General features: G+C 35.2%; 1 pseudogene; it reads left to right on the top strand.

The window, feature by feature from the left end:
* On the top strand, positions 1,926 to 6,046 carry LOC104701716 (annotated as a pseudogene).

Below are 10,084 nucleotides of genomic sequence, written 5' to 3'. Positions count from 1 at the left end.
ACATGTGGGTATCATAATAATCCTTGGTCACTTTTTCTCTTCTCTTCCCTTCTTTCTTTTGGCAAAATAATTTTGCTTGAGAAGAGAAATATAGTATAATTGTAGTGTAAACAAATAAACAAAAATGTTTGCAAAGAGTTACGTGGCTTACTGATACAGCGAGGAGGATCACATGCGTCAGATCACTATTTACAACAATCCTTTATTAGGCTCATGTATTAGTCAACCTCATAAAACAGTTCGTACCCATTAATCATCACCACCATTTCGCATTGTTAGAGATAATTCCAGCAAAAACGGCGTCGGATAAGGGTTTTTTGGCCTTTCGTGTTTTACATTTTGGGTGCAATAGCATAATTATCATTTGAAACCGTACTATCCGGAGATTAAAAATTTGGATTAAGGACGGATGATTCATTCATTACTCGGACATATGTCGTTTTGTTATTAAAAAAATGTACGTACTGATAAATTCATGTTAATGATTCTATGATTTTCCAGCTATCTTGTTTAATTATTAACGACGATTAATTGGAGTTACTAGCAATTGTATATGAGTCACATAATGATTAGCATTTTCATGTGCCATGCATGAGGCTACTCTCTTTCTTTATTCCAATTTATATTCCATCCGAATTTTTTAAAATGATAAACTAACAGTCTACATTAGTCTATGCTTTGATCTATCTCTAGATTAACCGTTGCCAACACAAAACAATCTCACGATTTTGACGTAATCATCTCATCAGTTTTTCACCATAACACCAAACTCTCAGTCCATCTCTTAATCTTATAACCTATATGTGGGAAAATAATGTTTTCTAGCCTCCTGCATATTCAATACAAGATCATACGTCAAACCAAAACATATGCAAATCTTAATAGACTTTTGAATCGACATGTGCTTTAATAATGTTTCTGACTAGATATTCTTACCTTAAGCACCATTGCCTTAAGCCTCATTGAAAATAAGTTATTGATTGTGTGTTTGAATCATAATGTTTGTTCACAAAGTTTTCTTCATGATAGAGGTTATATAGAAGCACAAAGAACCGAAAAAGGAAATGTATACTCATCAAACTAAATGGCATTTCCATAAAAATCAAAAAGAATACAATAAACTTTTTTGAAAATACTATATAATAATTTTCACACTCGAATCAAACCAAATGCAAGATGTCTTGTCTATCACATGAGTAAGTGGATTACAGATTTCAATCCACAGAATTTGGATCTTAGCTAAAAATTTATTAAGTTACTATATACATCGATCGAGTTTTTAAAGAGGTTTCATAATCACAAGTTCACAACCACAAGATTTGTTTCAAAATAAGCTATTGAAACGAGTAATAAAACAACAACAGAGAAAATTCACAAATGAGAGAAATCTTTTTCTAATTGTAGGTCCAATAAAGCCTAAATTAATGGGAAACCAAAAATCAAATGTCAATAGTGATTTACTAATTATGCCTTGGTTAAAAAGAGGAAAAATAAAGCAAAAAAAATTAATCACAAAACTCCAAAATCACCTAATTTAGATCACAACACGTGTCGCTTGCCAATACGACGGTGTGTCACATGGTAAAAAAAATCGTTAAAACTCAACTTTATTTTTTTTGTCTTTCTTCATAATACATATCACAGATTTCAACTTTTGTTTGTTTCGATTCTCTCTCACACCGTACCGACGGCGTACCACTCCTCCCACACCGTTCTCATTAAACTCTCTCAAACCCTAAAACCCGAACCCGGTTATTCAAAAACCCGGTCAAGGCACATTTCGCCTCGGAATCCAAAAACCCCATACCCGATCTAACATGGAGCTACGACCAATTACAAAATCCCACGTGGTGATCATTCATTGGTTCTAATTCTGGAATCCAAGAGGACCTTTTCTAGTATAAAGAGCCCCCCCTTTGGTCCTCCTCTCTCTCTCTCACTCACTACTAAACAAACACACAAAAAACAGAGTAAAGAATGGCGCGAAAATCCCTAATTTTCCCGGTGATTTTGCTCGCCGTTCTTCTCTTTTCACCGCCGATTCACTCCGCCGGTCACGATTACCGCGACGCTCTACGCAAAAGCATCCTCTTCTTCGAAGGCCAGCGTTCCGGTAAACTCCCTCCAGATCAACGTCTCAAATGGCGCCGTGACTCTGCTTTACGCGACGGTTCCTCCGCCGGAGTAAGTACTCTTACCTACATTTCTCAAAACATCTCTCTTCCCCGACGACGTTTTTCTCACTTTTTCTCTCTCTCTCTCTCTCTCTTAAGGTTGATTTATCCGGTGGTTACTACGACGCCGGAGACAACGTCAAGTTCGGTTTCCCGATGGCTTTCACGACGACGATGCTTTCATGGAGTATAATAGATTTCGGCAAAACAATGGGACCTAGCTAAGAAACGCCGTCAAAGCCGTTAAATGGGGAACGGACTACCTCCTAAAAGCGACGGCGATTCCCGGAGTCGTCTTCGTCCAAGTCGGAGACGCTTACTCCGATCACAACTGTTGGGAAAGGCCTGAAGATATGGACACGCTTCGTTCCGTTTACAAAATCGATAGAGCTCACCCTGGCTCTGACGTCGCCGGTGAAACCGCAGCCGCTTTGGCCGCAGCTTCAATCGTTTTTAGGAAACGCAATCCTGCTTACTCCAGACGTTTACTAGACCGGGCTACACGGGTACGTTACGGTTCAACTCTTGAACCATTGCATTGATTGTGGTTATTTAACTTTTTTTAATTATTACTAATATGATGTAATTGATAAAGTGCTTAGTAATTAGTAGTATAATATAGTCAAAGACTACTGTGGCCGTTCAAGCAAAATTTTTATTATTATTCTCTTTGTTTTTTTTTCCTTTAATAAATACAGTTTATTTTTTTTTTCCATTTTGACATCCTTTAATATAAATACAGGTTAAATAATTACAAGTTTTCAATTTTAATCGATTATTCTTTGCTTGTGAAAGAAGAGATTCTTTTTTTTTTTCATAATGTTGAGTACTTTATTTTTGCTGATGATTGGTCCATTTATATGATTCGTTTTAGTAATTTTGACTTTTTTTTTAGTATAGTTCTTACGTAAATGTACGTTTGAGTAAAATATTTGATCTTACGTAGAGAAGATATATAGTATCAATAATTCACGGGACTTGGAATATAAATGTTTTGTTGATTTGATTTGTTGTTGTAATGTGAAAACGTGGGAGCAGGTATTCGCGTTTGCTAACAGATATCGCGGCGCGTACAGTAACAGTCTATACCACGCGGTGTGTCCTTTCTACTGTGATTTCAACGGTTACCAGGTAAAAGTTTTTTACTATTTTACCCATTTTAATATCAGCCGTGGGATAATGATAAATTCTTGATTTTGACGTTTTTGAACATCTGGTGCAGGATGAGTTACTATGGGGTGCGGCGTGGCTGCACAAAGCCTCGAGGAAACGAGCGTACAGAGAATTCATTGTGAAGAATGAGGTGATTCTTAAGGCTGGAGATACAATTAATGAGTTTGGTTGGGACAATAAGCACGCTGGGATTAATGTCTTAATCTCCAAGGTATAATTAACCCATTCTTTTATTATTCCATCTCGTTTGTGGTCAACCACTGCATGGTTTTTGGTGCGCATTGATTGATTGTTTGGTTTATAATTCCATCATAAGTGTCAAGATTTTGGTGTGGTGTTAGCGAGGTTTTAGGGAAAGAGTGGTGTTTTTTTGTTTGTTTTGGAATTCTTTTTTCGGTGTGTTGTTTGGTTGCAAGGGGACTACTAAAGAATTAAATTAACATAGGTAGAGAGAGATGTGTCTGGTTATCACGTGTTTGTGGCACGACTTTTGATCATATAATTGGAAGTGGTGTTCACATTACAATTATGACCTATCTAGTTATATTTTGGTCTTCCATATGCTTCATTTATCTTGAACAAAACCGGCTTTAGATTTTGATGTGTGAACCAATCGAGTCTTTTTAAACAACTAGGTTCATGCTACGGTCGTGTTTTATATAAAAAAGTGATGTGGGATATTTTAATTAAGAGAAGATAGAATAGGGAGGTAGATGATTGGAACTTACACATGATGAATAATGGGAATTAGCCAATTAGAAATGGTCATGTGATGTGGGAGCTAAAATCTTAAGGTAAGACTTACCTCATTGGACATTCCCCTTTTTTTTGTCCAGTGTGTGCTCAACATGCCTCCTAGATTTGGCATCATATAATTTTTAATAGTATAACCTTACCAAATGGTAGCCAGAGACTCACATGGCCCCATGATCCATGACTACTTGACTAGTGAATGGATAAAAAGTTTGTATATTATATAATATAGAAACTTGATAATCAAATGTAGGTAGGTGAAATGTATACAGTATGGATTTTGTGCCCTTTCCTGTTGGAAGGAGTTTGCATGTGGTGTATCACATGAGTAAACCTCCTATTTGTGGTTTTGGATATAGAGTATTAAAAAAACTAAGGTATATAGCAACATTATTATTAGTATCAGAGTATCAGGCTCAAGCCTATTGGGTCAAGTGGGGACAGTAAAAAAAGAGAGAAGGGTAAAAAAGTCTTTGGTTACTGTTACAAAGCATGTGCCTCAAAACTCAAAAGGCTGTGAAAAAAAAGAAAAAAAGAAAGAAAGTGTCATGTCCTCCCTTACCAGTTCCCATTGTGCTGCAAAAGCCTAAGTGGGTTTTATTGTTTTGTCATTTCTCAACGGTATCTTTTGCTTCCGCAAAAATTGATTTGTCAAGGAGTCAAGACCCTTTCATCATCTCAGTTTTTCACATGGCGCTCTGTGTTTTTTTTTTTTTTCATTACTTCTGTCCAATCCTTGATCTTTCTTTGTTATTATATACTGTATTTAGCTTTGACCATATCCCAAAACCGTGATCTTTATATAAAGTTTCTTTTTTTGTCTTGTTGTTTTGAAAACAGGAAGTGCTAATGGGAAAAGCAGAGTATTTTGAGTCTTTCAAGCAAAACGCAGATGGGTTTATTTGTTCTATATTGCCTGGAATCTCTCACCCTCAAGTCCAATACTCTCGAGGTAAAGAAAATACAAAAAAAAAAAAACCCATCATTTTTTCCTAATATCAAAGTACTTTTCCCACTTCACGTGATTTTTTTTACTTTTGTCTTTTCCTCTCAAAATGTTCAAACTTTTTGTAATGTTTTTATCTTTAATTAATTAGTAGTAATCTGATATATTTTGTCTTATATACACAGGAGGGCTACTAGTGAAGACTGGAGGGAGTAACATGCAGCATGTAACATCACTATCTTTCCTCCTATTGGCTTACTCCAATTATCTGAGCCATGCCAAAAAGGTTGTGCCTTGTGGCGAATTAACTGCCTCCCCATCTCTCCTCCGCCAAGTCGCCAAGCGTCAGGTAATGGTCCCAATTTTTTCAGACCAAAACAAAAATAACATCTAGATAGCCGTTTTTGCTCTTTGGGACCAGATCGATCAAGAAACACATACATAGCCGTTTGTTTAATGTTGTGTGTGAAAATGTGAACAGGTGGATTACATTCTAGGAGACAACCCGATGGGACTGTCTTACATGGTTGGATACGGTCAAAAGTTTCCACGTAGGATTCACCACCGTGGCAGCTCGGTTCCTTCGGTTTCAGCTCATCCAAGCCATATAGGATGCAAGGAAGGCTCTCGCTATTTCCTCAGCCCAAATGCTAACCCAAACCTTCTGGTTGGTGCCGTTGTTGGTGGACCTAATGTCACTGACGCTTTTCCCGACTCGAGACCTTACTTCCAGCAGTCTGAGCCCACGACTTACATCAACGCACCACTCGTCGGCCTTCTCGGTTACTTCTCAAGCCATTCTTCTTGGCGATGAGCGATGATCTTATTAGTTATATCTCTCCTTTAGAGGTGTGCTGGAAAACTTGAGGCCACCCTAAACCCCTTTTTTTATTTATGTTATTGCCACTCTTTATTTTCTACTACTTAACCAACTGTATTGTAAGCCCGTAATTAGTGAAGAAGAGAAAGAGTTGTCTTGGTGTCTAAACTTATCTTGGCAGTCATTACTTTTATGCATATAGACGAGACGACCATTGAATAGAGTCAGTAGAACAGTTGATACGAACCACCTAAACATAAAAAGTTGAAAACGCTAAATTGTCTTAATTCAAGCGCTAAATTGTCTTATTTCAAACGTTAATTTGAGAAAGCATATGTTCTGATTTTTATAACAGCTACCCACAAGGGAGGTCCATATACTATTATCAGCCCAAAAAAATAGAGGCCCATGCTGTGTGATTTTTTTTTTTTTTTTTTGGCCAAGTACCAACCTTTATGAGTATAGTGTGGTCTGAATTAAAAAGTCAAGAGATGCTGAATTATTCTGAATTTGGATGTTCTTGTTATAGCATCACTTTGCCTTATATAGCTCAGAGTTAGTTTTGCATATGATTTAGGTTGTTGTATTTGCCCATGAGACCAAGTAGTCTATATCACTGTGCTACATGTAGATAGGTCATTAAATACTTGGACCGAAACAATGCAGCTTCTTAAGTTGTCTATGCTGTTTTTTTTAATTTGAAATATATGAGATGTTTGTACAAATCAGGACATTAACTCCGCTTATGGCCCGGCATGGAACTGCATCANCGGCCTTCTCGGTTACTTCTCAAGCCATTCTTCTTGGCGATGAGCGATGATCTTATTAGTTATATCTCTCCTTTAGAGGTGTGCTGGAAAACTTGAGGCCACCCTAAACCCCTTTTTTTATTTATGTTATTGCCACTCTTTATTTTCTACTACTTAACCAACTGTATTGTAAGCCCGTAATTAGTGAAGAAGAGAAAGAGTTGTCTTGGTGTCTAAACTTATCTTGGCAGTCATTACTTTTATGCATATAGACGAGACGACCATTGAATAGAGTCAGTAGAACAGTTGATACGAACCACCTAAACATAAAAAGTTGAAAACGCTAAATTGTCTTAATTCAAGCGCTAAATTGTCTTATTTCAAACGTTAATTTGAGAAAGCATATGTTCTGATTTTTATAACAGCTACCCACAAGGGAGGTCCATATACTATTATCAGCCCAAAAAAATAGAGGCCCATGCTGTGTGATTTTTTTTTTTTTTTTTGGCCAAGTACCAACCTTTATGAGTATAGTGTGGTCTGAATTAAAAAGTCAAGAGATGCTGAATTATTCTGAATTTGGATGTTCTTGTTATAGCATCACTTTGCCTTATATAGCTCAGAGTTAGTTTTGCATATGATTTAGGTTGTTGTATTTGCCCATGAGACCAAGTAGTCTATATCACTGTGCTACATGTAGATAGGTCATTAAATACTTGGACCGAAACAATGCAGCTTCTTAAGTTGTCTATGCTGTTTTTTTTAATTTGAAATATATGAGATGTTTGTACAAATCAGGACATTAACTCCGCTTATGGCCCGGCATGGAACTGCATCATTAGAACCAGCTTCGGCTCATATTTTACTCGGCCTCTTCCCTTGGTGGATTCTTATATTTTCATATGGACAAGGTTTACGTTATTCTCTTCAAGACCGCAATGTACTAATCTACAAGCCCACATTTTGTTTCCATGATGGCTTCTTTCGATGATGATGAAAAGCTATCCTCTTAAGTCTTAAATACCACAGACCCCTAGGTTATAAAAATATGTAACATCTTTAACTAAGTTTGGGCCAAAGGAGGCCTTCAAGAGAGTGGGTGGAGTGAAGCCGTTTGGCCTTCTAACTTTAGGGGAATAGCAATATCTGCAAAACCTTTTTAAGCTTTCAAAAGTTGACAGGGAATTATTTTTGTTTTTAAGTTTTTTTTGGTGAGTTTTGAAAAATGAGTTCCTTATTAATTTTATTTCAGGTGTTATGTTGTTTGTTCGAAATTGAATACTATTATATTGTTTAATATTTCATTTGATGAAACATTTATTCCAATAGGAAAAAACAAAATAAATATCTTTCAAAACCATTATAAAACTTGAGAGTTATCTACTACTTTATAATCTTATGATATTCAAACTGTTAAGGCAAATTATTTTAACGGTTAATTATAATTTAAAAAATTGGCACAGTATCCTTGATATTTCATAATCGACTCTGATTCTTCTAAATTTTGTTTGTTTTTAAAAGTGATGTTAAATTCCAAACCCCAATCATCTGTATGATTATAAGTTTATAACCAACGAATGATTGATACGTGTATCTTCTTCTCTTTTGTTATAAGGTTTGATACATACATATAATTTGATTATAACCAATGGATGATTGATACATATATCAAAAAACAAATTCAAGCATTATCTAAAAAATGTACTTTGAAGTTTGAAACGTAAGACATTTATGTCTTTGCCGGTGATGTAGGTAAAACCGTTGATCGCAAAATATCCATGTCCTTGTCTTGTGTTGAGCACAAGACATGTCCACGACAAAGCCTAAAATAACAAGTTTTTTTTTTTTTTTTTTTTAATGTTCACACAAACCTCAGAGATAATACAAGTTTGGTTTATATTTAGGTTAATGACGAACAACCAGTTGTGTGTGTTGTCAAACAAAGAGAGAAGACATTAGAAATTTTTTTGGAAAGCTATGTTTCCGGAAAAACAAAATGTAAAACGTTAAATCGCTCATTTTAGGCCACTCAATTCAATTATTTCTTTCAATTGTCACCAACAAAAACTTGAGCAATGAAGATTCATGGAAAATAGGACTACACAACCACTGGTCAATTTACAATTTTTTATAGCCTTAAATCGTTCTCAATACCAATAGATAAACAAGAGAGATGAAACGTTGGCTTGTCTCAACATTTTTCTAACATTAAATCAATGAAAAATGATACAAAATTTTCAAATCAAAATCAAACTTATATTTATTAACTAAATTATGTATAAACATGTAGTATAGTGCTTTGTACCGGTAATGACGTAATGTTGATGTGTCACAACCCGGATCCAAATCCACATAAGACATGTTTTGGAAAAAAAGAACATATCGACTAATTCAAGAGACATAACACACTAAATATAAAAGTATCATCTTATAATTTTATAGGTTCAGGTTGTCTTTTGTTGTGAGTATAAATGACATACATTATATATAGGTAAATGTTAATGTCAGCGCACACTATCCTCTCCTATAAATGTGTTTATCCCTATAGTGAAATATCATCTCATAATTTCCACAAAAATCTCTTTCTAAGAAGAGTGTATTTAATTGAGAATGAACGAGATAACACTTAAAATGAGCATTAGGAATCATAAGAATCCATCAGTTGATATAACAAATCACAAACGGACTAAAATTAGCCCCAACAATGTACTTTTGAATTGTGTAGTGGTAGACTGGTAGTTCCAATTGCACAACTTGGTGGGGGCATGAAAAGACAACAAGAGTAAATGGTGTGAGATATGCAATACTGATAAGACGAGGATCGTTCGTTCTTATCCACTCATAAAATATGAACGTGTTTTTTGTGATGAATTTACAATTTCACAGGTTAAGTAAAGCTCTTTTGTTTTTATTTTTGGTCCTCCTCACCAAACTTTTCTATGGAGATATACATCTTCTTCACCGTTATTACTTTCATACGATATAATTTCTCTGCCTCAACAAATATAAATATCTATGGTTCCTACTCACGAATTTGGTATTTATTCTCTTTAGCAAATGTATCCAAAATTTTCGTTTGTGATCAGAAAAAGATGATTTAATAACGATAGTGAATATTTATTCGACNAATGGTGTGAGATATGCAATACTGATAAGACGAGGATCGTTCGTTCTTATCCACTCATAAAATATGAACGTATTTTTTGTGATGAATTTACAGTTTCACAGCTCTTTTGTTTTTATTTTCGGTCCTCCTCACCAAACTTTTCTATGGAGATATACATCTCCTTCACCATTACTACTTTCCTACGATATAATTTCTCTGCCTCAATAAATATAAATATCTATGATCACGAATTTGGTATTTATTCTCTTTAGCAAATGTATCCAAAATTTTCGTTTGTGATCAGAAAAAGATAATTTAATAACAATAGTGAATATTTATTCGATCTTAAATTCTTGACAGACA

The sequence above is a fragment of the Camelina sativa genome, chromosome 7, assembly GCF_000633955.1.
Source record: "Camelina sativa cultivar DH55 chromosome 7, Cs, whole genome shotgun sequence".
Taxonomy (NCBI): domain Eukaryota; kingdom Viridiplantae; phylum Streptophyta; class Magnoliopsida; order Brassicales; family Brassicaceae; genus Camelina; species Camelina sativa.
This window is presented reverse-complemented; position numbering and strand designations above follow the sequence as displayed.